This window comes from Vulpes vulpes, chromosome 5 (genome assembly GCF_048418805.1).
Source record: "Vulpes vulpes isolate BD-2025 chromosome 5, VulVul3, whole genome shotgun sequence".
Classification (NCBI taxonomy): Eukaryota; Metazoa; Chordata; class Mammalia; order Carnivora; family Canidae; genus Vulpes; species Vulpes vulpes.
In genome coordinates, this window is record NC_132784.1 from 40603168 (window position 1) to 40630767 (window position 27600).

A 27600-nucleotide genomic window follows, 5' to 3' on the forward strand; every position below is an offset into this window, starting at 1 on the left:
ATCACCACATGGCCTAGACAGACCGCACTGGAACCTTTAGCAGAAGAAGTTGCTTATTTTGGCTGTTATCTCCTTAAGTTCATTTAGTCAAATCGACCTGCCTGGGGTGCCTAGGGGCCTTCAGCTCAGGTTGAGATCCTGGGCCCTGGGATCAAGCCCTGCTAAGCACCCGTGCTCAGTGGGAATTCCACCTCTCCCTCTCACTCTGCCCCTACCCAGCCCCCCCCCCCATGCTCTCTCTTTCTCTGTTAAATAAATAAATAAAATCTAAAAATAACCAAAAAAAAAAGGCGAATCAACCTGCCCTCTCAATATCTGGGTGAGCAATAGTCCCTCTAGGTCTTAATATGAATCTGTGAGGCTGCACAAGTTATTTAAAAAACCTGTTGCAGGGGTAACCTGGTTGGTTCAGTTGGTGGAACATGCAACTCTTGATCTTGGGGTTGTGAGTCTGAGCCCCACACTGGGTGTTGAGATTCCATAAAAATAAGACCTTTATTAAAGAAACAAACCTGTTGCTTCTTCCAACACAAAACATTGGATTACAGATATAAAGATCAAAATAGAGTTAGTTAAAAGATTACAAAGACTACATTAAAGACATTTAATGTCAGAAAGTTCACATGAGAAAGGATTAGAAGACTAGGTCATTAGGTCAAATAATTTAATTGAATATTTTATTATATCTGGAACACAGTAAACACTCCATATAAAGCAAGTACCAGGGACGCCCCGTGGCTCAGAGGTTGAGCATCTGCCTTTGGCCCAGGGCGTGATCCTGGAGTCCCGGGATTAAGTCTGACATCATGCTTCTTGCATGGAGCCTGCTTCTCCCTCTGCCTCTGTCTCTGCCTCTCTCTGTGTGTGTCTCTCATGAATAAATAAAAATCTAAAAATAAAAAGAATAAACCAAGTACCAAATGCTACGATGCTTGCGAAAGTATTTTGAACCTGTAACATGCTACAAAAACACTAGCAGTTATGATTACAATAATTAGCTAATATGTAATTTTTGCATCTTCTCAGGGATTCTATCTTCTTAACAAAAATAGGGTCCTGCTTTTCATTTCATTTATCTTCAAAACTACCAGCACAGTGTTTGTCAATTGGTACTTAAGGTCTTTCCCCCAACTTGCAAGACAGGAATCGGTAAGTAATACCATGCTTGGCAAGTGCAGATACTTCTACAGTACTCTATTGAAGAGAGATTTTTGTTTTGGTTTGGTTTTTGCATTGGATTGTAAAAAAGAGGGGGACCTACGTTTCCCCAACCCCCCCAACCCACCCAAAATGCCACCCAATGATTTTAAATGTATTTCTATCTTTCTGAATGTATTCCAATCGAGGTATTTCTAATCATCTCTTATTTCAGGATGCTGGCTGTGTGTGCACCAATTTATCTTTATATTTTATTAAATGAGGAACCAAGGATTACATCTATCCTGTGCTCAAAATTTTTAATGGAACCAAAATCCTCTAAGGATTATCTTAAATCCGGGTAATATTCTTAAGTGGGACCTGAATGTAGCCAAATAGCTGCACGGTGAGAAACCTATCTGTCTTCTTAAAGTGATTCCATGAATTTGGCTCCCTGGGTCACTGAACCACTTGAATGTTGGCATATATATTATGAGGAAACAAATGACCAAAATTCAAAAAACACTCAAACAAATGCCAGATCAAAATGATTTGGAAAAACACCATCAATCCAATCCATCCCATTTAATCTCATCTTTAAATGGCCCTAAACCCTGTATTCCCTTCCTGTGAGTAAGGTTAACTTTTTTCCTTACCCTTCATCTCATTTTCTTTATCTATGTCAGCACCCCCAGCGTCTTAAGCCAAACAGCTTTCTTTTCCAGGTCTCCCTCCCTCCCTCCCTCGGCCTTCCAAGTACACATTACTTTCTAGAACCTAGCCTCCTTTGTGAAAGTTGGAATCTCCCCCATGTAAATGACCGCTCCAGAGGCCAGGCCAGGAACTGCTCAGCATCCGCTCTTCTCCGCGAGACTAAGAACAAGGTATGAGTAGTCATTTGCTATCATGTAAACGTTTGTACCAATTACCAAGGACAGTGAGTTGCACTGGGTGTTTGAATCACAGGTTTCCATTTCACAAAAGAACAGACTGCAGAATTTTAAAAATTCATTTCTATTGTCAGATGTTTCTTCACACTAATGACCTACATTGACATCACACTGAAAGACCTGTAAGATTCCCTCATACCTGCCTACGTCATACCTGCTGTTCTGTGCCAGGACAATACGATGGAAGCATTAATGCTGAAGTCTCCATGGTAGATTTTACATGCCTTTCCAGCATACTGCTATCTTCACGACATCTTCGGTGGTTGAACTTAAAGAAATGAAAAGAGATGGAAATTTCAAATGCCATTGGCAAACCAAGGAAAGAGTCATTTTTCAGCAAACAGTTCAGAAACCATCAGTCCTTCAGATCATATCATGTAGATGGTTACTTTTCTGCCAAGCATATTCTGCACTAATTAAAAACGTTTATAGGTAGGTCAAATTAATAAACTGAAGAGGAGTGGGAGAGAGAGAGAAAGAGAGAACGAAGAGAGAGAGAGAGATGCCCAGGAAACAGGAAACCTATTCCTAGTCCTGTCCCTGACCAATAAGCTATGTGCCCTTGGATAAGTGACTTAGCCTCTGTATCTTGCATACATCACTGGTGAAATGAGAACAATTCACATCTTTCTTCCTAATACAGAAAACTAGAAAGGAGTATAACCCTCTTATTTTGTAGATGAAAATAGACACTTAGGATAGGTGACTTAATGTCAGAGAGTCAGTAAAAGAGGCAGGACAAAACCTAGGATTCTAAGTTCAAATCTCCACCTAGTCTTCTAATTTATTCCAGTATAACAAGATCTTAAACCCTAGGAAATAGGTTGGGTATTATCATTCTATTTGACAAAAAGGTAAGGGTGAGGAGATCCCTGGGTGGCTCAGCGGTTTAGTGCCTTCCTTTGGCCCAGGGCGCGATCCTGGAGTCCCGGGATCGAGTCCCACGTCAGGCTGCCAGCATGGAGCCTGCTTGTCCCTCTGCCTGTATCTCTGCCTCTCTCTCTCTCTCTCTCTCTCTCTCTCTCTCTTTCTCATTTTAAAAAAAAAATCCTTTAAAAAAAAAAAAAAGGTAAGGGTGAGGTGTGAGGAAGTCAGGTGGTTCAATCATGACAGAACTTTGAGTAGAACCCAGGCATGCTAATGTCTAAACCAGAGTCCTTCCATTATACCAAGCCAAAGTCCTCTAATTTGACCTCTTTTTTTCTTTTTGAAAATACGAATATAAACTTTCCCCCAAGTAGGTATATTTAGATGTAGCAAATGTCCTAGAAGGCCCAATCTGAATACTATTTTGTTGGCTTCTTCTTTTATCACTTGAATCCTTCTCCTTTATTTGACCTTAATTTCCTATTATGTTCTACTATCTTGAGATGGATATTTAGATTACTTATTTTCATTCTTTTTTCTCTAAGATTTGCATTTAATGCTATAAATTTATCTCCAAGCATAGTTTAAGTTGCATCTGCCAAGTTTTGCTAGATCATATTTCCATTAACATTTGATTAAAAATATTTGATTTCTTCTTTGACTCAAGGTAATTTAAAAGCACACCATCTAATTCCAAAATCTTAAAGAATTTTCTAGTTATCTTTATACTTGATTTCAGTCTTAAATCCTCTGAGTCAGAGAGGATACTCTGGATGATTAAAATTTTGAAATCTGTTGAGATTTTATTTAGGTCCCAGGATAGTTAATTTTGGTAAATGTTCTATGTGTACTTGAAACTAAGATGCATTCTTGTTATTATTGAATTCAGGGTTCTATATATGTCAATTAAGTCGAGTGTGTTTATCATGTTGTTTAGGTCTTCTATATGCTTTCTGATTTTTTTATATCTGTCTGTACTATCAACTGTTTTTTTTTTTTTGTACTATCAACTGTTGACAGAGACATGTTAAAGTTTCCCAATATTGTTTTACATTTCTACTGGATTGACCCTTTTGTCCTCATAAAATCTTGCTTATGTGAAATATTAGAATATTTCTTCCCTAAAGTCTAGTTTCTTGAATACTAGTTATATATTTTTCCAACCTTTTTCTTTCAATCTTCCTATGTTTAAGGTATATCTCTTATGAACAGCATTTAATAGGGTTATGTTTTTATACAGTCTTATAATGGCTGTCTTTTAGCTGAAGCATTAAGTCCATTTATATGTAAAGCAAATACTGATGTTACTTGCATCATCTGTCTTATTATCTGCTTACTATTTGTTCCACCTCTTTTATGTTTCTTTTCCCTCTTTGTTTTATTTTTTATTTTTTAATTTTTTAAAAGATTTTACTTATTTATTTATTCATTAGAGGCACACAGAGAGAGGCAGAGACATAGGCAGAAGAAGAAGCAGACTTCCCATGAGGAGCCTGATGCAGAACTCGATCCCAGGACCCTGAGATCACAACCTGAGCCGAAGGCGGATGCTCAACCATTGGGCCACCCAGGTGGCCCTCTTTGTTTCATTTTAAACAAGTATTTGCTCTTATTCTGCCTTTTTTTTTTTTTTAATTTGGGCCCTTAATGGATTGGATGATGCCTACATATACTGGGGAAGACTATCTACTTTACTCAGTTCACCAATTCAAATTCCAATCTCTTCTAGAAGTTCTCACAAATACACTCAGAAATAGTGTATTGTCAGCTATCTGGATATCCTTTAGTCTAGTAAAGCTGACATGTATAATGACACATATAACTAATCATCACAATGACTAAGTGATGTTTATTCCAGAGATAAAGCCTAATTCAATATTAGAAAATCAAACAATGTAACCCACCTTATTAACAAACAAAAGAAGAAAAATTACATGATCACATCAATCAAGTCCTAAAATTATTTGATAAAATTCAACGCCCATTCATGATAAAACTCTTATAAAAATAGGAATTTAGGAGAATTTCCTCAACTTTTTAAAAAGCATCTACAGGGACACCTGCATCACTCAGCAGTTTTTATAAAAATAAAAAGAATCTTGCTCTACACTTCACACTTTATACAGAAATTGACTCAAAAAGGATCATGAATTTAAGTCTTAAATACAAAAGTATAAAACTTTTTTTTTTAATGTGAGAAAGTAGATGTAGGGCTAGGCAAGGTGGTCTTAGCCTTAAGACCAAAAGCATGTTCCATAAAAGGAAAAATTAATACATTGGATTTATCAAAATTACTGTTTGTTCTATGAAAGGTCCTATCTAAGAGAGTGAAAATACAAGCTACAGACTAAAAGAACATATATGCAAACCACCTATCCAGTAAAGGACTAATATCTAGAATATAAAAAGAACTCTCAAAACTCAATAATAAAACACAAACAATCCAATTAGAAAATGGGTAAAAGACATTAATAAACATTTCATTGAAGCATATATACAGATGGCAAATAAGGACATAAAAGGATGGTTTACATTATTAGCCACTAAGAAAATGTAAACTAAAACTACAAGGAGACATCACCACACAAATATTAACAATACCTAAGCTGGTGAAGATGTAGAGAAACTAAATTACTTGTATAATGCTGGTGAAAAGATAAAATAATACAATTACTCTGGGAAAAAATTTGTAGTTTCTTAAAAAGTGAAACATATAATTACCAGATAACCCAGCAACTGCACTATTGGACATTTATCCCAGAAAAGTGAAGACATATGTCCACACAAAAACCTGTACATGAAAAAAAAATCCTGTACGTGAATGTTCACAGCAGTTTTATTCATGAAATAGCCAAAAACTGGAAGCAACCTTCAATAGTTGCATAGTTAGATGAATTGTGGTACAACCACACCATAGAATAGTATTCAGCAATAAAAAGGAACAAATTTTTAAAAAATAAAATAAAATAAATAAAAAGGAACAAATTATTGATAATACAATCTAGATGTATCTGTGGGAATTAAGTTGAATGAAAAGCCATTCTCAAAAGGTTGCATACCATATGAGTCTACTTACATAACATTCTTAAGATGAAAAAACTATAGAAATAAAAAACAAATTACTGGTCAAGAAGACTACTAGGACTTAAAAAATAAATAGAAGTCAGCAAAATGGCAGAATAAGATATCCCGAGCCCTCATCCTTCCACAGAAACACTTACTTGGCAACTATCCATAGACAAAAAGTGCCTTTGTGGGAGCTTCATAATCTAGATAGAAGACTGACATCCCAGTGGAGCACAAGACTGAGGAACGTCACTTTGAGAAGGCAGAACTATGCCTTGGTTGCAGGCTTACCAAGACCCAATTGCAGACTGGAAGTAGTCCTATTTCCCTACAGGTTTACCTTCAGTCCTTTTTTGTGAGGTCCTGCCACCAACCCTCCCACCCCATACCCCCAGTAACATGCCCACCAGCCAGCGACCCAACTACACACTCAGAAGCAGCCCCATGGCTTGTCTGCAGTGCTACTAGACTATGATCCTGGAGACAGTCCCATCCATCCATGGTCCTGTCCAGAGAAGGTCTTTACCTGCAGAAACCAGTAAAGATGAAACGAGGTAACTACTCCTCTAAATGCACAGACACCAATGCAAGGCTACAAGAGTCATGAAGAATCAGGTAAACATGAAACCATCAAAAGACACTAATAAAGCCTCAGTAACTGACCCTAAAGAAATAGATTCCCATAAACTGCTTGAAAAATTCAAAATAATCACCTTTTAAAAGGTCAGTGAGCTATAAGAAGACACAGAAAGACAACTGAACAAACCAGGAAAATAATATATGAACAAAATGAGAAGTTCAATAAAGAGACAGAAACCATGAAAAAGAAACCAACAGAATCCTGGAGCTAAAGTACACAATGACTGAACTGAAAAAATCCAACACAGAACTTCAACAGCAGAGTCAATCAAGCAGAAGAAATATCAGTGAACTCAGAGACTGGTTATTTGAAATTATCTAGTAAGAGGAGCAAAAAAAGAAAGAAGAAGGCCTATGGTACTTAGAGTAAGTCATCAAAAGAATCAGTATATGCATTATGGGATTCCCAGAAGAGGTAGAGAAAAAGGCAGAATGATTATTTAAAGAGGTAATGGTTAAAAGTCTTCTAAATCTAGAGAAGGGAAAGGGCACCCAGATTGACGAAGCCTAAAAGTTCCTAAATAGGTTGAACCTAAAACAGCAACACTAAGACACACTGTAAATTGTCAAAAGCCAAAGAAAAATAGGGCCATCTGGGTGGCTCAGTCAGTTAAGCATCTGCCTTTGGCTCAGGTCATGATCTCAGGGTCTTAGGGTTAAGCCTTAATTAGGGGTCCTTGCTCAGTGGGGAGTCTGCTTCTCCCTCGCCTTCTGCCCTTCCTCACATACAATCATGTTCCCCCTCAAATGAATAAATAAAATCTTTTTAAAAAAAAATTTTTGAAAGCCACAAGAAGAAAACCACTTGTCACATACAAGGGAAACTCTCCCCACCCCATAAGGCAGATTGCTCAGCAGAAACTTTGCAAACCAGGAGAGAATGGGATGATATACTCAAGAAAAAAATCTGTCCACCAAGAATACTGTACTCAGAAAAATTGTCTTTTAGGAATGTAGGAGATAGGGTGTGTGAGTGGCTCAGTCAGTTTAGCATGTGCCTTCAGTTCAGGTCATGATCTCAGGGCCCTGGAACCAAGCCCGACAATGGGCTCCCTGCTTAGCAGGGAATCTGATTCTCCCTCTCCCTCTCTCCCTGCCCCCTGCTTGTGCTCTCTCTCTCTCATTTTCTCTCTCAAATAATTTTTTTAATCTTAAAAAAAGAATGTAGGAAACAAACAAAAATGAAGGAGGTTCATCTCCACTAGATGTGCCTTACAAGAAGGGCTAAAAAAGAGTTTTTCAAGTTGAATAAAAAGATCTAAACAATGAAATGACAGCATATGAAAGTAATAATCTGACTGCAAACAGTAAATATAAAGACAAATAGAATATTCTAATACTGCAATGGTGGCATGTAAATCAATTTTTAACACTGGTTATATAAATTAAAAGGTAAATGTAGTAAAAATAACTATAACCACAGAAATTTGTCAATTCAGCACAATACAGAAACAAGTAATTGATATCAATTACATAAACTCTAAGGAGGAGTAAAGTGTAGAGTTTTTGTACACAATTGAAATTGTTATCAGCTTAAAACAGACTGCTTTAACTATAAAATGGTCAATATGAACCCCATGGTAATGAATAACAAAGAAAAGTACATTAGATATACAAAAGAAAAAGGAATCAAGGCATATAACCAGAAGAGTTCTCAAACCAAAAAGAAAGATAAGAAGAGAAGAGAAGAACAGGAGAACTACAAAACAACTAACAAAAGAGCAATAGTAAGTCCTTACCTATCAATAACTACCTTAAATGTAAATGGACTAAACTCCTTAATCAAAAGACACAAAGTGGCTGAATGAATAAAATAAAATTTACAACCCAACTATATGTTGTCTACAGGAGACTCACTTTAGACTTAAGGGCATACATTGGCTGAAAATGAAAGAGTAGAGAAAGATATTCCATGCAAATTGAAATGAAAAGAAAGCAGGGTGATTATACTTATATCAGACAAAATAGACTTTAACTCAAAAACTGTCACAAGAGACAAAAACCATATGTAAGATAAAAGGGTGAACACAACAAGAAGGCTATTATATAATAATATAAAAGCAATTAAATAATGATTAAAGGATCGATTCAATAGTAAGATATAACAATGATAAATATATATACATCAAACCACCTAAATATAAATATGTGAAGCAAACACTGGCAGATCTGGACTGAGAAATGCCTGGCATTACAATAATAGGAGACTTCTATACCTTCTCTAAAGTAGATAGATCATCAAGACAGAAAATCAATGAAGAAAGAACAGAACTAAGCAACACTACAGATCAAATGTCCTAACAGACATATAAAGAACATTCCACTCCACAGCAGAAGAATATTCATTCATGTGCATATGGAACATTTTCTGGGATAGATCACATGTTAGGTCACAAAATAAGTCTTAACAAATTTAAGAAAATAGAGGAAATTCAAAGTATTTTTTCCAATTACGATGGATTGAAACTAGATGTCAACAATAGAAAGAAAATAGGAAAATACACAAATACATGAAAATTAAACAAGATACTAAATAACTTTTAAAAAAATACTAAATAACTACTGAATCTAAGAAGAAATAAAAGAGGAAATTAGAAAACATCTCAAAATATCTCAGTGAAAATGAAAATGAAAACACAACATACCAAAACTTGTAAGATGCAACAAAAGCAGTACTGAAAGGAAAATTCATATCAATAAACACCTATACAGAAAAAGAAGAAAGATTTCGAATAAACAACCTACCTTTACATCTCAAGTAACTAGAAAAAGAAGAACAAACAAAGCCCCAAACTAGCAGACAGAAAGAAACAATAAATAGTAGAGGAGAAATAAAGGAAATGGAGAATAGAAAAACATTTTTAAAAACTGATAAAACTAAGAGTTGTTTTTTTGAAGAGAAAAACAAAATCAACAAAACCTTATCTAGACTAAAGAGAGAGATGGAAGACTCAAATAAAATCAGAAATGAAAAAGGAGAAATTCTAACTAATCCCACGGAAATAAAAAAGTCATAAGGGACCATGATGAACAAGTATATGCGAACAAATTGAACAATCTAGAGGAAATGGAGAAATTCCTAGATACATAAAACCTATAAGACTGAATCAAGAAAAAAATAGTAAATCTTAACATAGCAAAAACACATGAAGAGATTTAAAAAGTAATCAAGGGGCGCCTGGGTGGCTCAGCAGTTGGGCATCTGCCTTTGGCTCAGGGCGTGATCCTGGACTCCTGGGATCAAGTCCCGCAATGGGCTTTCTGCAGGGAGCCTGCTTCTCCCTCTGCCTGTGTCTCTGCCTCTCTCTCTGTGTCTCTCATGAATAAATAAATAACATACTAAATAATAAATAAATAAATAAATAACTTTCCAACACAGAAAAGCCCAGGACCAGATGGTCATATGGGTGAATTCCATGAAATACTTAAAGAAGAATTAATACGGGCAGCCCGGTGGCTCAGCGATTTAGCACCGCCTTCAGCCCAGGGCCTGTTTCTGGAGACCCGGGATCAAGTCTCACGTCAGGCTCCCTGCATGGAGCCTGCTTCTCCTTCTGCCTGTGTCTCTGCCTCTCTCTCTCTCTCTCTCTCTCTCTGTCTCTCATGAATAAATAAATAAAACCTTTAAAAAAAAGAATTAATACCAACCCTTCTTAAAGTCTTCCAGAATTAGAAGAAATACTTCCAAATTTATTCTGAGAATAGCTTCAAAGTGACACCAAAAAAAAAAAAAAAAAGATAGCACAAGAAAAAAGAAAAAACTATAAGCCATCATTCCTGATAAACACAATGAAAAATTCTCAACAAAATACTGGCAAACTGAATTCAATAGCATACTAACAGAATCATACATCATTGGGGGACCTGGGTGGCTCAGCAGTTGAGTGCTTGCCTTAGGCTCAAGGCATGATCCTGGAGTTCCAGGATCGACTCCCACATTGGGCTCCCTGCATGGAGCCTCCATCTCCCTCTGCCTGTGTCTATGCCCCTCTCTCTCTCTCTCTCTTTGTGTCTCTCATTAATAAATACATAAAATCTTTAAAAAAAAAAAAAAAGAATCATACATCATGATCAAGTAGAGTTTATCCCTGGGATTCAAGGATGGTTCAACATATGCAAATCAATGTGATACACTACACCAATAGAATGAAGGCAAAAAAAATCACACAATCATTGCAATATATGCAGAAAAAGCATTTGACAATATGCAACACCCTTTCATGACAAAAAAATACTCTCAACAAATTGGGTATAGATATAGCTTACCTCAATACAATAAAGTCCACTTATGAAAAGCTCATAGCCAACATCATACTTGACCATGAAAAGTTGAAAGCTTTCCCTCTCAGATCCAGAACAAGGCAAGGATGCCTGCTCTAATTTCTCCTATTCAATACAGCACCAGATGTCTTAGCCAGAGCAATCAGGCAAGAAAAAGAAACAAAAGCCATCCAAATCATAAGGGAAGAAGTAAAACACTCTCTGCTTGCAGATGACATGATCTTGTACATAGAAAACCCTAAAGACTCTACAAAAGCTGTTAGATTAAGCAAATTCAGTAAAGTAACAAAATAAAAACTCAACATACAAAAATTAGTAATGTTTCTACACACTAACAACCTGTCCAAAAAGGAAATAAGAAAACAATTCCAGAGGCACATGGGTGGCTTAGATAGTCAAGCATTGCCCTTTGGCTCAGGTCATGATCTCTAGGTCCTGGGATCAAGCCCCATGTTGGACTCCCGCTCATCAGGGAATCTGCTTCCCCTCTCCCTCTGCCTCTGCCTCTCTCCCCTGCTTGTGCTGTCTCTGTCTCTCAAATGAATAAATTAAAAATTCTTAAAAAAAAAAAAAACTCCACAACTCCAGGGTACCCGAGTGGCTCAGTTGGTTAATCATCTGCCTTCAGCTCAGGTCACGATCCTGGAGTCTTAGGATCAAGCCCTGCATGGGGCTCCCTGCTCAGCGGGGAGTCTGCTTTTCCCTCTGCCCCTCACCCTGCTCATGCTCTGTCTCTCAAAGAAATAAAATATTTTTTTAATTCCATTTACAATACCATCAAAAAATAAAATATTTAGGAATAAGTTTAGTAGAAGAGATGAAAGACTTGTACACTAAAAACTGCAAAACAATGACAAAATAGATTTTCAAAGTCAGATAAATAAGACATTGCATGTTCAGGCAATGGAAGAATTGATATTGTTAAAATATCTGTACTTGCCAAAGTGATCTATAGATTCAACAGTTTGCATCAAAATTTCAATGGCATTTTTTTACAAAAATACAAAAAAGAATCCTAAATTTCATTTAGAACCACAAAAGACCCCGAATGGCCAAAGCAGTTCTGAGCAAGAACAACAAAGCTGGGGGTATCACACTCCCTAACTGCAAAACATTATAAAGCCACATCCCTAGATGATCTGTCCCAACCAGTCTCATGGCTTTACAAACCATTTATACACATATGACTCTTAAAATTTATAACTTTAGCCTCAATTTCCTACCTGAACTCCTGACTCAGTTCCAAATGCCTAGCCAGTACCTCCTCCTGAACATCTAATAGATGTCTACACTTAACATATTCGAACACTTGATCTCCCACCTCAACCTGGTTCTCTTCCTGTCTTTCCCCCAGAGCTTTTAAGAAAAAGAAAGAAAGCTTTCTTAGAACTCCCTAATAAATGGCATAGTAGTTTTAAATCAAGCCTCCGAGTTCCTTGATACCTCAATGTCCCCACCTCTTGGAATCTGGATGAGCTTGTGCACAATTCTAGCCACGGAATATAATGGAAGTGACACTATGTGAGTTCTGAGGCTCAGCCATGAAAAGCCATGCAGTTTCTTCTGGTTCTCCCGAGGAAGCTCTGCCTTTCAAAACCCTCAACCATTATTCTGTCAAAAGCCCAAGCGGAGAACTCTTTTAAAAGACAACAAAAATGGTTGTTGTTTGAGTCTGCTATTTTAGGGGTGGCTTATAGTTAATTAAAAAAAAGAAAAACAGAATTGATGGTAGGCTTATTCCTTCAATTACTCAGATCAAAAATTACGAAGCCATCCTTGATTCCTTTCCCTCACATTCCATATCCAATCCCTCGGCAACTTATATCAAGTGTCTTTTCAAAATATGTCCAAAATATGACCAATTTTCATCACCTAATCAGAAGATGGATCTCCTCTAGTCAAAATCCCTGGTTGCAAACAACAGAAACTGACTTGGGCTAAATTCCCAGACAAATTTAGTGAAAAGAAATCAGATGGCTCATGGAATAGAATAAAGGGGAGGAGAACTGAATTCAGAAAATGGTTTGCAATCAATGAAGTCTAAGTGTAAGGAGTCAGGGCCAAAGAAGCAGCCTGGCTGATAAACTGTCGCTTCTGCACCATCTTCATCAGCATGAATTCTGGGCTGTCCCCATCCTTTGGTTCTTTGGAGTCTTCCCTCCAGAAATGTGTGTTTAGTTGGCTGAGCTTAGTTGATGTTCCTGGGTCCCAATTACCATGGGACGACAAAAGGGAGAGTTGGCATTTTGGTTTCCATAGGAAGAAGTGCAGACTCACCTTCCATAAAAACTCATTTCACAAAGCATTTTCCAAACAGGAAGTGGCTATGAATTCTGAGCAGCCAAGTGAAAGTAAATGTCTATGATAAGCGGTTGAGCGAAAATATACATTTTGCATCACAGACAACAGTTCTCTCTCTCTCTCTCTCTCTATATATATATATATATATACATATACACTAAGTAGTATATATAATATATACTAAGTAGACTATATATAATATATAATATATACTAAGTAGACTATATATATAATATAGTATAATTATATATATATAAGTAGACTAAATTAAAGCCTTTGATTTGAGTCCTATTCTACCACTTGCTGAATTTGTGACCCTAAGCAAGTCCCTCAACTTCCCTGAGACTTTCCCATTTTCTCATCTTTAAGATGAGAAGAATAATATCTGCCCTGCTTGTCCTACAGATTGGTTTTGAGGATCAAATGAGCGTGTGAGCATATTCAGGCTATTATCTTCATCTCATTCATCTTTGTAACACTGTTGACTAGCTTAGGGTGAGACTGGAGTGGGTGTCCCATAAATGTCTACAGAATGAGTAATAGTTAGAGAAAAGATTTGCAAAATGAAAGCCATTAATTAACTGATCCGACTATATTCTCCACCTAGACAGAAAAGTGTGATATTGTCACCCAGAGCCAGCCTAAAGTAATATCAAATATGCTTTGAGAGGAAACCCTTGACACTGAAAATTTCTGCCACTGACCTCTTCATAAAATAAATATGGAAATGGCAAAGTAAGTTAATTGTTTCATTATATAGTATGAATTTGGCTCATAGAGCAAATTCCTTCTGTGACAACTTTTAGGGACCAGATAATAGTTCATGAGAATCATTCTAGCTTGGCGAAGTAATGTAGCTTATGTCGATTTCTGGCCAATGGATTCAAGTTACTCTGAAAAAATAAGCACTATATGACTATAGGATAGCTAATAATAACAATCCCTTAACCAAATCCTTTGGAGATAGATTTAAAATTGAAATTTTTTCAGATATTTGAAAAGGTGTTAGTGGCAAAAACTGTATATTACATAACCCCCAGCAGGGTCTGGGATGGCACCCTATAATCAAACACAATAATTATTTCTGCAGAGGAAATAATTCATTCTAAGTGGAATGAATGTATGAATGTTCAATCTAAGCGGAATGAACACTGAAATAGTCTTACATCAGTTGGGTTAAGCTTATTCCAAACTTCTGGTTTTCAGAGCTCTTTCTGGATTTTAAAAATTTAAATAAAAATAAAGTTGCATTTTTCATAAAAAGGGGAATGGGTTTATAGTGCTTTGAGATAGAAAATGCTACACCCTGTACATATGAAGTTCTTACAAATTTAAATATTAATATTACTCTATCTTTTTAAATTCTCTATATAAAATCACTTTCAAAATATTTCTTAATATTCAACTCATCAAATTCTGGAATTCAACCAGAGAGATAATCTCTTTCAGGTAGCCACCTAATTCATTTGATCCCTACTAATAGCATCCTATCCAGACAGTCACTCAGCCTTTGCAAAATATTCCTATGGGTGAAGAATTCACTCCTTCATGTGGCAACCCGCTGCACTCTTGGAAAACCATAAGTATGAGGATCAAAGTCAGATCTGCTGTCACTTTTACCCTGTAGTCCTAACTGTGCTCTGGGGTCCAGGAAGAACTACTCTACCCCCACCCCCTCCCGCCATGTGACAGCTAGGCAAATATTTGAAATGGGAATCACATACCACATCACTTGCCTCTTCTCTAGGCTAAACATTTGCTCTAACTCTTCCACATAAAGTATAGTTTCTTCTTCCCTTACACCCTGAGAGCCCATACCAATCTCTAACTTATCAATGTGTATAATAAAATGAGGTAGCCAGACCTAGATAAATCTCCAGCCCAGAATGCATGGAACATGTTACCTTCCTTGTAAGCTATATATCATGGTCTTATTAATGCAGCCTAAAATTACATTAGTTTTTGTGTGCAGCATAATAGTTTTGGATCATTTCTGCATTTATAGTATATTAATCTCTGCATCTGCATTGTTGTCACAATCCAGGAATCTCCCTTGATTAATATTTTTCAGTCTCAGTAAAGGGCTTTTCTACTGGTCTTTGTTAAATTATATCATGTTAGTTTTCATTCCAACATTCATATTTCACTTTGAATCTTGACCTCACCTTCCAATATATTAGCTATGGCTGCTAGCCCTACGTCACCTACAAATTTGACAAGCAGTCCTTTTTAAAAAAGAAAAGATTTTATTTACTTATTCATGAGAGACACATAGAGAGAGGCAGAGACATAGGCAGAGGGAAAATCAGGCTCCCTGTGGAGCCTGATGCAGGACTCGATCCCAGGACCCTGGGATCAGGACCTGAGCCAAAGGCAAACACTTAACCACTGAGCCACCCAGGTATCCCATTGACAAGCAGTCCTTAACCTTCAGTAAAGGCTTGAATAAAAATATTGAACAAGATAGGATCAGAGCCCTAAGGCATGCCACTGAAGACTTCCCTCCTGGATGGCATCCTCAAGTGCTTATCATCTAAAATAGCCAATGAACTTCATACACAAATAATAATACCAACTTTTAGTTGACAGATACTGAATGAACAGTAAGAAAAACAAATGCTATACAGAGAAGAAAATAACACATCTCAGAATGATCAGACCAGGCTCTATATTTTAGTAATTAATTTCAAATACAGGTTTGGCTACAATAGGGCATTTAAAAAGATGTATCTCAGGAATGGCTGGGTGGCTCAGTTGGTTAAGTGACTGCTTTTGGCTCAGATCATGATCTCAGGGTCCCGGGATCAAACCCTAAGTTAGGCTCTGTGCTCAGTGGAGAATCTGCCTCTCCTTCCCCGTCTGCTTCTCCTCCTCTCATGTACACATGTTCCCTGTCTCTCAAATAAATAAAATCTTTTTTTTAAAAAAAGATGTGTTTCATTCCTGAAATGTGCATACATATGTACTAGGGTTGCAACATAAAATCCATTTCCTACTATGGCTCTCACCCAGAAAGTTTACAAACAGAGTATTAAAGGATGAGTAGTAGGACCTGAAATGTCATAAATAAGAAGGGAATTTGCAAACGAAAAATTCTTACTCCATTACGGATCAATAAACTCCTATAAATGTAACTCCTCTCACTGCCAACTTGACTCCACCCACCCAACCCCAACATGCAGAAATCAATATTTTAAGTATATGTGTCTTTAAATTATTGGTTTCCCAAGGAATTATTCACTTGAAAATGGATCATACAGGTGCACCTGCCTACCTCAGTTGGTAGAGCATACAGGCAACTCTGATCTTGAGGTTGTAGATCCAGCCCCATGGTGAGTGTAGAGCTTACTTAAAAAAATAAAATAAAAATTAAAAGGGCACCTGGGTGGCCCAGTCTGCTAAGCAATTAACTCTTGATTTGGGCTCAGGTCACAACCTCAGGGTCCTGAGATTGAGTCTAGGTGGGGCTCTGTGCTCAGCGGGGAGTCTGCTTGAAGATTCTCTCCCTCTGCACTTCTTCCCATCCAAGTGCTTGCTCTCACTCACTCTCTCTTTCTAAAATAAATAAATCTTTAAAATCTTTTAACTAAAAATTAAAATATTAAATAACATAAAATGGGTCATACATAGGTCTCATGTAAAAGGCAAGTGACCCTGGTTTTATATGGGTTCATTTGATTGACACCTAGTTTTTTTCAGAATTCCAAGAATACAAAATATTCAGAGTTGCCACTGTTTGGTTATATTGTGTAACAAACCTAATGTCAAACATGACCTTAAAACTGTTCCCACATCTTTCCAGTCAGGACACTTTGATGATATAGTAAATATCACAATGGTTCCATCTTGAAGAAATAAGGTTTAAGTAAGGATTTTGTCCCATCAAGTAGTTTTTTTTCACATAAAATTCAAAAATTCTCTTCAAAAGCAATACCTGTCAAAAATTTGTAGTAAATATATTAAAAAAAAACAAAACACAACTCTGAAGCAATTCTAGACTCCCCAATGACTTTAAATCATGACAGTATCTGTTCTCTCATCTCTGTCCTCTATTCCTTCTGTCTTTCTTGGTCTGAAAATTAGTTACAGACACGAACCAAAAGCCCAGAATGTAATATGAAACTGAAAGCAACACTGAACTAGATCACTTGGAATTGGAAATAAAAGAAAATTCATTTTTGAAAATGAAGATCCTGAAAGCTTTTTGGAATATAAAGTTAATTATTACAAACTTATCCCAACAGAAATAGCTTTTAAAGGTGTACCTGAGTGGCTCAGTCTGTAAAACTTCAGCCTTTGGCTCAGGTCAGGATTTCTGAGAGTCCTAGGATTGAGTCCCAGGTTGGACTCTGAGCTCAGTGGGAGTCTGCTTCTCCCTCTCCCTCTGCCCATCCCTGCTCCTGCTTGCTCTCTCTTCTCTCTCTCAGATAAATAAATAAAATCTTTTCTAAAAAATAGCTTTTTAAGGCTATAAACACCATAACTACTTGGATTCAGATTTAGAATATCTAAAAGAAAGCCTTCAGAAAATTAACTCAATCATTATAAAGACTCCATTTTGATAAAAGGGGATCCATATCAAATCAGACTTGAAGCACGTAAGGACCTTGGAGCATCTACAGAAGGGAGTTCAAAGTCACACAGGAGACAATAATAGGATTGGGACTGAAATCCAGGGCTCTTTCTCGAGAGCTAGAGTTTGTTTCCACCACATCCTTCACCTTGAGACTGAGGGTAGTGCAGTAGACACAGCATTTCCTACATCAGTATTTTCTGACTTGCCCTGACCAACATCCAACCATATCCAAAAGACAACAAGAAAAAAAAAAAAGAAAAAAAAAAGAAGGAAATCTAATCCATTATTTTGAGATGGGATCTAAATAACTGGGTTTTTTTTTCCTCCTTTATCCAAAAAGTATAAAGATTCATGCAAATGTAAAACATCTTAAAGTATAAATATTTTAAATATTATATTATTGAATATTAAATTTTTAAATATAAATATTTTAAACTATAAAATAAGTATTCCACTAAAATATAGGATTCATGAGAGCAGAGTCACATCTAACATGTTCATTGTTCTATCCCCAGCATCTATGTGGTAACATACTTCTGGGTGCTTTTTGTTTGTTTTCTGGTTTTTGCTACCCACGATCCAAGCATCCTTCTTATTTTAAAGTAACTCCCTACGGTATGCAGTGCAGGTAGGATGCAGTGACCCTCTTCTCAGCTTCTGGTAGTTAGGACAGCCCCAAACTGGCTCTTGTGGAGGCAACATAAAAACACAGGGACAGAGTGACAGAGTGACACACAGTGACAGAGACAGCAGTGCCCACAGAGGCTTCCTAGCCAGGCTGTTGCATGGAGTAACCCTGACTCTGCTCCAGCTCCTCTTCTCCCCTGGCCGTTGCCTATTTTCCAAGCTTGAATCTCCTGCATTTCTATTGCTTCTGTGAGCTACCTGGTTTCTTCCATGAAAATTCTTTTCTCCTTAAGTTGGTTTAAGGCAGCGTCTTTTGTTTATAACTAAAAACTCTAATAGGCACACAGTAGGCATTCAGTAAATATCTCTTAAATGAACAAATAAATTAATGAATCAATTAACCACCATCATAATTTTCTGTAAAACACTTAGAGTTCTCCAGCATTCTCCAATATGCTGCCTCTGGTTGCTACCCCATTTATGCTCCAGTATTTAAGTTATGGTATTTAACAAAAGCAAGTTCTTAATACAAGAAAGTCAAGTACAAAAATTTTTTTTGAACTAAACTAGGGTTAGACTTCCTTTCTCAAAACCTGCCGTGATATCTCCTGGTGCCAGTTACCACTATACATAATACCACTGAAGTAGTAAGTAATCTGATGAAGTAAAAGCTCTCAAAAGAGAAGTTTAAAATAAGAGCTAGGGAGAAAAACCAAGAATGAGCATGAAAAATGAAAAAAGTGAAATAATTTTATTCAAAAGAAATTAGATTTGCAAATAGCATGAAAAAAAGAAGTCTTTAAAAATGCAACTGAAACTTCAGATATGAGCTGACATTGCCATGTGTGGAAACGGTTCAGGGACTTGAAAGGAACAGCATCTGCAAAAGCAAAAACTGTGCCCTCTCACAACACAAAAATCTTTGCCTTAATCAGATGACTCTATTTAACCTCATTTGGTTTGCAAATTCTTAAAAAGGCATCCATTTACCCCACCTCTACTCCACTGAAAGCTAAAATCAACCATTATTCATACCCTCCCCAACCCCCTGATTTAAAAGAGTGGAGGGGGGTGAACTAATACTGAAAACTGCATTCAAATTCAATATCGTAGTTTTGTAGCAGATATATATGAGATATTAGTCAAAGGATTCTCAGAAATCTTTCAACCTAAACGGAAAATTCTGAAGACTTTTCACATTTATTAAGCAAGAGGCCATGCTTGAAACATGGTGTACTGAAACATGATGTTTCAGAATTGCCCTAAGAAATTCCACTGCCGTGCTACCAATTTCCATTGATAAGGCAAAGTGCGTATTAACATGTGCTTTGTACTTGGGTTATGTGAACAAAAAGCCCCCAAACCAGATTTCCCCTGTCTGATAGTTGGAAACCATTACAAAATCCATTAAACCATCTCAGTAAGCAAGAGAGGAAAGGCCATTTTGTGTTCAGTGACCTATACTCAGCCCCATGGATTACGAAGCAGGCAATGTAGTGCCTTTTTGACTCTATATCTGATCTCCAGGGAGCCAGAGCTCAACTCTTTCCCGGATAAAGTCTGAAGAACACATTTCCCCAACAAAAGTAGATAGCAAACACTCGAAAGTAGTTTTAAGAAGAGAGAAAGGGGGAAAAGGAAACCTGGGGGATGAGGAGTGTTCAACCTTTTATTATCTTTTTTGCTTCACGTAGCCTATAAATTTCCTGTGTAATTTGTGGTTCCTATAAAAAGCCATTTCAAATTGTAACGTGCAGCCACACGGGGCTTCAGGACGACCCAAGAGGAGAACAGAGCGCGCCTACGCGAAGAGACTCCCCACCCCACCCCCCACCCCTGGCTGCCAGCGCTTTTGTGATGCGGATAGGGGAGGGGAGCTTTTCCTACCCCATCCGAAGCCAGCAGATCTGGGCCCGGAGGACCGCACTGGCCTCTTTGGCACGTTCTCTCCGCGCCCTTGGGTGGGCTCCCAGCCCCGAGAACACACGTACTGCTCCTCGGCACCACACTCCTGACCCAGTTCCCGAGCAAAGGGGAGCAGGCCGCCCGCGCTCCGGGGCTCCGGGTCGAGCCTCGAGGACGCCGAGACTTGTTGCTCGGCGGCGCGAACTCCCGGCGAGGGACGGCACGCGCCCGCCTGCCCGCGAGGGGCCCGCAGGTGCCGGGGCGCGGGGGTCAGCGGGGCACCGCGGGGCACGCCCTTCCGCCGCCGGGGGCCTCTCTGCACCCCCCGAGGGCAGGCCCGAGGAGGCGTGCACGCCCGGGCCCCCACCCCGTCCCCCCATCCCGGGCCCAGCCCGAAGAGGGGAGCCCCAGGCCCGGGCCCAGCTCCCCTCCCTCCCCCGCGCCCCGCGGCCCAGCTCCCCGCCCCCACCCGCTCCGGGGATCGATAGTGGCCGCTGATTTTTCACGACAATTGCAGCTGTCTAATTCATCGGTGAATAATTAAATCCGAAGCAGCCGGGCCCGCCCGAGCAGGGCCGGGGCGGCGGCGGAGCCCTGGGGTCTCCCCGGCCAGGTCCCGTCCGATCGGGGGCCCCGCCGGGAGCCGGGGGTGGAGCAGGGCGCGCCGCGGGGAGGCGGGGGGCGGGGGCGCGGGGGGCTGGGGGCTCGGGGGTCGCTCCGGGGGCTCCCGGCCCGCGCTGCCTCGCGTGGGGCTGCGCTTTCCGCGCTCCCGGCGCTGACTTCGCGGAGGGAGAGGCAACCCCCTCGGGAGGCGGCCTGGCTCGGAGGAAGATGGAGAGGCGCGGGGAGAAGCGCCTGGAAACCGCATTGATTTAGACATCAATCCCGGCCGGCTCCCTCCGCCCCCGCGCCCTGGGGCCCGCAGCCCCCTCCCCGGGAAGCGGCTGCCTGGCCGGGCCGCGCGGCTCTGCGGGGCCGGCGAGGGTGGAGGCCCGGAGCGCCCCGGCCTCGACGCGCGCCCCTGCGCCCCTGCGCCCCTGCGCCCCTGCGCCCCGGGCCCGGCCGCCGCGAGCAGCGCCCCGCCGCCGCCAACAGGTCTCGGGAGCCGCTCCCGAGCCCCGAGCGCCGCCGCCGCCGCCGCCGCCTCGCAGCCCGGGCCCCGCAGACGCGGCCCAGCCACCTGTGTCCGGCCGGCCCGGGCGCCGGTCCCCGTGGCCCGCGGCACCGCGTCCTGCGCCCCGAGCGACCGCGGCCCGCGCCGCTCCACGCGGCCGCCCGGGATCCCAGCGCGCGGCCGGACCTGCCTGGCCGCGCACGCTGGGAAGCGAAACAATCCAAAATTCCAAAAAATAAAAATAAGTGAAAAAAATAAAGTGGCATCGAAGGATTCTGCATATAAAAAAAAGCCCCTAAAATCATCTGAATGTGCTATTTTGCTGTCGGTCGTGTTATCTTCAAACATTGGCTCAGACTCCCTTCGTAGTTATTGAATTACTTTAGGAGCTAAATAAGATACACGGAATCTAAAAAATATGTACCATGTGATTTTTTTTTTTTTTTTTACATAAATAAATGGTCCGGCGCACAAAAATGTTTTAAAACCCTCGATTGTTCCTGCTGGTTTTCGAATACAAGTATTACCTTTAGGAATCGGAAATGGTGTTTCTTAGTTTCAAAGCTGGCACACTATTTTTCAGGACTCTGTTGTGCTCTTATGTTTTAATTACACGGTAGCGAGACCGTTGAAATTACAGAAAAGGATTTTTAAACTCTCCCATTTTCATAGAGAGAAGAAGTGCTCGGTGTTTGTATTAATGCCTAAACAATACTGAATCCTCAATCAGAAGTGGTTACGTCCAGAGCAAATAAATGATCGTTTTAAGAAGGTAATAAATAATAATTTTTTTAAAAAGCAACGCCCGTGCTTAGTGTCTCAGGGCAACTTGAAAACAGCTCCACTTTCAGAGAGTTAAATTTGTCCTTTTTGCAATCAACTGCAACTTTTGCCTTCCCTTTGAAAGGACAACAAAAAGATTTCACGCACAACTTGACCTGAACAAAAGGACCTCACGCCAGTTTTTCTTTTGTGGGGTGACAACTGGCAGAGAGGAAAACTTTATTTTAAGCACGCATGAATTGTACTTTTGGAAACCCACGGTTAAAAGAAAATGCGACTGCAGATTTGTGGCTCCAGATCAACCTCACAGGGCTTTGGTGGAGAGAAATCGTAGGACAGGTACTTAGGGGCAGCCCGGATAAAACTCATCTTCAGGCTCAGGATAACAAGTTGCTTTCTAAAAGTGAAACAAACGTTCTTTTAGAGAAAAAGCTGTATTCCTGGGAGAGCCGAGCTCCAGGCCTCCCCCCACTCCCCACCGTCCCCCTCGCCCCCAAAAAGAAGCCCTCTGATCTCTGCAGTTGCAAATCCTCACATTCCCCTTCACTTTTTTTAAAATTTCATTTGCCCCAACAGTCAAATTATATTTCTCCCACCAGCTTCCACAGCGGTAGCAGCCGCGAAAACACAGGCGGAGGGTGGCCCCAGGGAAGGTTCTGTGGTGGGTCCCGAATTCGGGGATAGGGAAATGTCCTGGGCAAGGTCTGCAGTCCCAGCACTCAGCCTCGGCGACCGTCCCCTCCAGTCCGTACCAGAGGCCCAGGCTCTTACTTCTGCCCAAACTCCTCCCGCGAGGGGGTCGGGGAACCTAGCCAGGACTGGAAAGGAGGACAGAAGTGTGTGTGTGTGTGTGTGTGTGTGTGTGTGTGTGTGTGTGTGTGCAGCCCTGAGAGCATCAAGACTCCAACAATTTCCTCTCTATGGGAATGGAGGGAGAACGATCGAGGTTCGCCTACCTAGTCCCTGGCTGTCTTTAAAACTGGGCAGGTGGACGCGCTTGCAACTTAGCTCTGCGGAGCTGGGGGTTCCGCGGCTGCCACTCCAGACGTGTCGCCCCAGGAGCAGGTGCAGAGGCGCGTCCCGCTGGGGGTCTCCTCCTCCTTCTCCCCGCCCCCCAGCCCGCCCACTGCCCGCGCCCGGACTACTGAGGCTGCCACCAGGTTTTGCCCCGGCGCAGCGTCCCTGCGGGATTCGCCCCGCAGCCCTGCTCCCCACCTGCGAAGCCAGCCAGGCGCGGGGCTTGGGGCTGCGAGAGCTCGCTCCCCCAGCCCGCAGGGTTCTGCCTGCAGCTTCATTTTTCTTTTCCTAAGAGGCCAGCTGAGGGTGGGAAAACACTAACACGCTCCAAGTGTTCCTCCACCGCGGCGCACAGTGTCAACCGAAAAGTTAAGGGCTGTCCCTAACAGCTCGCAATAACTAAACTGGCCTTTCGGATTTTAACCAGACTCACACGGAGCAGAAGAGCGTTCACGGGAAAGAGGACCCGTTGGGCTCCACCACCTAACACACTTTTTAAAAACAAACAAGCAAACTTTCCTAGATTCGACTGGAATCTGCAAAGCGTCAGCGAATTTCTGAGCTGAGAGGCAGAAGCGGGTTAGTGGTGCTGGGCTTGGGTTTTAGTTTTCTTGTCCCTGTGCTCAACCAGCCTGAGCTTGCAAACAGAATAAAATTGAAGCTAATGGAGATATCAAACAGAGCCACAATTCCGAAGGCTCCTTTTCCGCCACGAGCACCCACCGTCCATCTGCAAGTGTAATCACAGAGACTTGCGGTGTCTTCATCACTGGAGCCTCCGAAAAGAGGGGAGAAATTTCTCCGTCGTTAAAAGGAACCCTGTATTATCACTATTATTATTTGTGTATAGCAACATAAGAATTCCCCCCCGCCTCTTAAAATTCCCCCACAATATTGAAACAGCATTTGTTGTCCGATTCATACAAACGCTTGAGGCCTTTCTGGAAAACCATTACCATTCAATGGCTAGAAAATTGCTCTCCTTCCTTTAAAAAAAAAAAAAAAAAAGGCACAGCAGCAGCTACAACCAACAACAAAAACTTTCTCCTCATAATCCTCGCCCACCGAATGACAAAGAAATGATATTGACTTACCCCTGAACGGATGAAGTGTTTGATAAGGGGGGGACTTTTCTGAAGATTTCTTTTCGGCAGCTACACAGACAGCTGCAATTCATGGGCGACACTGATTGCCAGAAACGCTATGGATTGGCATGGGGTCTGCAGCTCACAGATCCTGATCAATACCCCTACACTCACACGCCAGATGGTTTGGGGAAGGACAAAAATAAAATAGTCCAAATCAACCCACCATTATGTCTTTTTGTATTGCTCTGATAAACCTAGTTGTAGCACAAATGTGTTCTCCCAACACAAAACCTTCCTCAGGATTTTTAACATTTGGGTAGAAATAAGCAGCCCCCCCCCCTTCCTGGGATTTGGGCTGTGGTTACTGTTGTTTGGTAGAAACAAAGCTGATGGGCCCCTTATCCAGTCTGGGTTTACTTGAGGTCTACGTATTTTTGTGTGTGTGTGAATAATTTATAGGGTCTCTGTTTTTAATTGAATGCTCACCTTTCTCTCCATCTCAGAGCCTAAACTAAATAAATAAATATATATATATATATATATATATATATTGAATGTGAAAACGCATATGAAAAGCTCTGGTAAAAATTTCCAGTCTATCTCTACAATTACTAACTCAAGTTTTTTTTCTTTTATAGTGCAATAGCTTACATTTGTTGTCAAAGCTGCATTTTATTTACAGACTTCTTTTGACTCATTTAAGTATCTGATTTTGAAGAAAATCAGACCTGCGGAAGTGGTATGCTAAGAAATGGATATCCTGATCCCGGTGTAATGGCTGGTGCAACTGTCCAGATTCTAATAGTCGTGAACTAGCACTCCTGCTACCACATTTCTGTACAGTCTAATTGTGAATCAAATGCTGAGGAGAAGGGGGACCGGAGTGTAGCTTCAATTTTTTTTTTTTTTAATTCTGAGTTACACAACTTCTGAAGGTTAGAGTACATGTGTAAACAAGGGGCAGTTAGAAAGCAATTCTTCCTTTTATTTTCTCAGAGAAAGAAACATCAAAGATATTTTGAAACATATTTGAAAATCTTATTGATATTCTTAAAATTATCCTCAAGTAGAAAATATGTTTTTCTTTTTAGAAAGAAAAGGAAAGGGCATGCAAGACTAATTTAGCAAAAATCAGGATGCTGACTAAAAACGCACATTAATTTCCCTTTTAAATGGGTTTTAGGTTGACATACAAAACCTCAAACCATCATTAAGAAAAACAACGTGAAAAATCTGCTTTAATCTAGCCCAATGAAATTATACACAAAGAAGCCAATACGATTTCATGATTTCCCTGAGATCGCCAATATTGATCGAGGGAAGGGGGAGGGAGGGTGGAAGAGAGGGAGGAGGGAGAGAGGGAGGGAGCAAGGCAGCAAGAATATGCAACTCACCTTTCAACTCTCCAGCACGTGACTGCTCCCAGGCACACCAAAATGCAATTCCCAGGAGCAGATTTATCTTGGTAGCCTGGTAAATGAGTTTATCATTTTGAAAAATTCTTTTAATGGCCATCTATATACTCGGGCTTCTGTATGGAGGCAGTGCCTACTCAGTGTCCCAGCCTGGGGTCACTGGCCACTCCTGGAGCCTGAAGCCAGGGCAGGGAAGGCTGTGTTCAGGCATTGGGGCATATCAGACTATTTGCCCAGCCTTGCTGCTCTCCTGCCCTATTTCAGTCTGGGAGCACTCCTAGACCAACAGGAGGTTGCGCTTTTGTGAACTTTTGTCCAACTCCCTAAGTTTTTCAAACATTAACTGTTTCAAATTATCCCAAGTATCCAGCTGCCATATATAAGGTGGGGAGTGGAAAGAGAGACAGCAGGAGAGGGTGGAGGGGGCGAGGAAAGACAGAGAAACAAAAAACTCAGTTATTTTACCTGTCTGATTTGGTGACATTAAAAAATGTGACAGCTAGGAAAGCGTGTCTAGTGAAGTAGAGGACCGTCCACTTTCTTACCCAGGCTTTGATTTTAAAAAAAAAAAAAAAAAAGGCAGCTCCTTGAAAGAGTAATTGGCAAGGTATTCGCCAGAGCTCAATAAAGTTGATCTATGAATAACGTCACTGTACATTCATGTAACAGGATGGTGTGGGAGGGGGTGGATTTTGTTTGTTTGTTTGTTTGTGTGTTTGTTCTGTAGCTAGAAGGGAAAGCAGGGCAGCCGCAAAAGGTCATCAAGACTAAGAACTATTTTCCAAATGAATCAAACCTTTCTCTAGCACCAGGAAGGCACATACAGTATTCCAGGCTGTGTCCTTGTTTTCTTATCAAGTTTTCTCTAACAGCTGGAAGTGGTTGGAGGGGGCTGTCTTAAGGAGACCCCCTGCTCTTCTTTTGACAGCTGATCAAAAGAAAATAGGTCACGCTTCTCAAACTTATGTCCACCCTGTCCTTAATTACTGTCTCTTTAAACAAAGGCAACATCTGCGCAACCTCAGCCAGCTTGAATCTTCGGAGGCAAACAGAGCGCAACCTGCTTTGGAAGAATCTGTTACTTTTAAGGGTTTCAATGCCGGGCAGTTGCAGGTCTTCAGCCACCACCCCCCACCCCCCACCCAGGCCTCAGAAATCTCCACCTCCTCCCTCCGCCCGCTCCCCTCGCGGCCCCCGACCCAGGGTTACGGAACAGCGGACGTTCTGGGGAGACGAAGGTGCACCTTTTTTTTTTTTTTTTTAATGCTGCGTCCTAAAACTCGCCAGGGTTTTGGTGTTTCCAGAGACAAGTTTTGGATATTACAGATGTCGGCCAAGGGTCCGTGTCCTCTGCCCCCCGGAGGCAACCTGGGGCGTTCCTTTCTCGGGGTGCGCGCGCGCGCGTGTGTGTGTGCGCGCGTGTGTGTGCGCGGTACAGGGAAAACCCGCGGGGGTCGTCCCGGACGGTCTCCGCACTCCCTGCTCCCAGGAGGAGAAGTTTGCACCCGAGGGGCAACAATCGGTAACAATCTTGCGGGCACCCTCCCCCCTCCCACCCACCCTCCACTTCTTTCCAAGTCCCCAACAGGGGAGGCATTTGGTCTCCTCGAAGCCGCAGCTCCTAGAGTTCTAGTTTTGTTTTGCAACCTCACAGGGCCCTTCTGGAGCCTCATAACTGGGAGATTTATGGGCTCGCCGGGTAATTAAATGATGTTATTGTGTTAACTTTGCTTTGGATTACGGTGGCCCGCACCGCCGAGGGGCTGGCGTCGCCGGGCGCAGCTCGGAGGCGGCGCGGGGCTTGGGGTTCCTTCCGCCCGGGCAGACCGCGCAC

The 27600-nt window shown here is 41.1% G+C and overlaps 1 long non-coding RNA gene across 1 annotated transcript; it reads right to left on the bottom strand.

The window, feature by feature from the left end:
• Window positions 1–699: 699 nt before the first annotated feature.
• LOC140598997 (uncharacterized) lies at window positions 700–26061 on the bottom strand. The gene is made up of 3 exons (XR_012001551.1): window positions 25746–26061; window positions 2242–2355; window positions 700–889 (listed from the first exon to the last, which is right to left on the bottom strand). It is a non-coding gene; the product is annotated as an uncharacterized lncRNA (long non-coding RNA).
• Between the last annotated feature and the right edge of the window lie 1539 nt (window positions 26062–27600).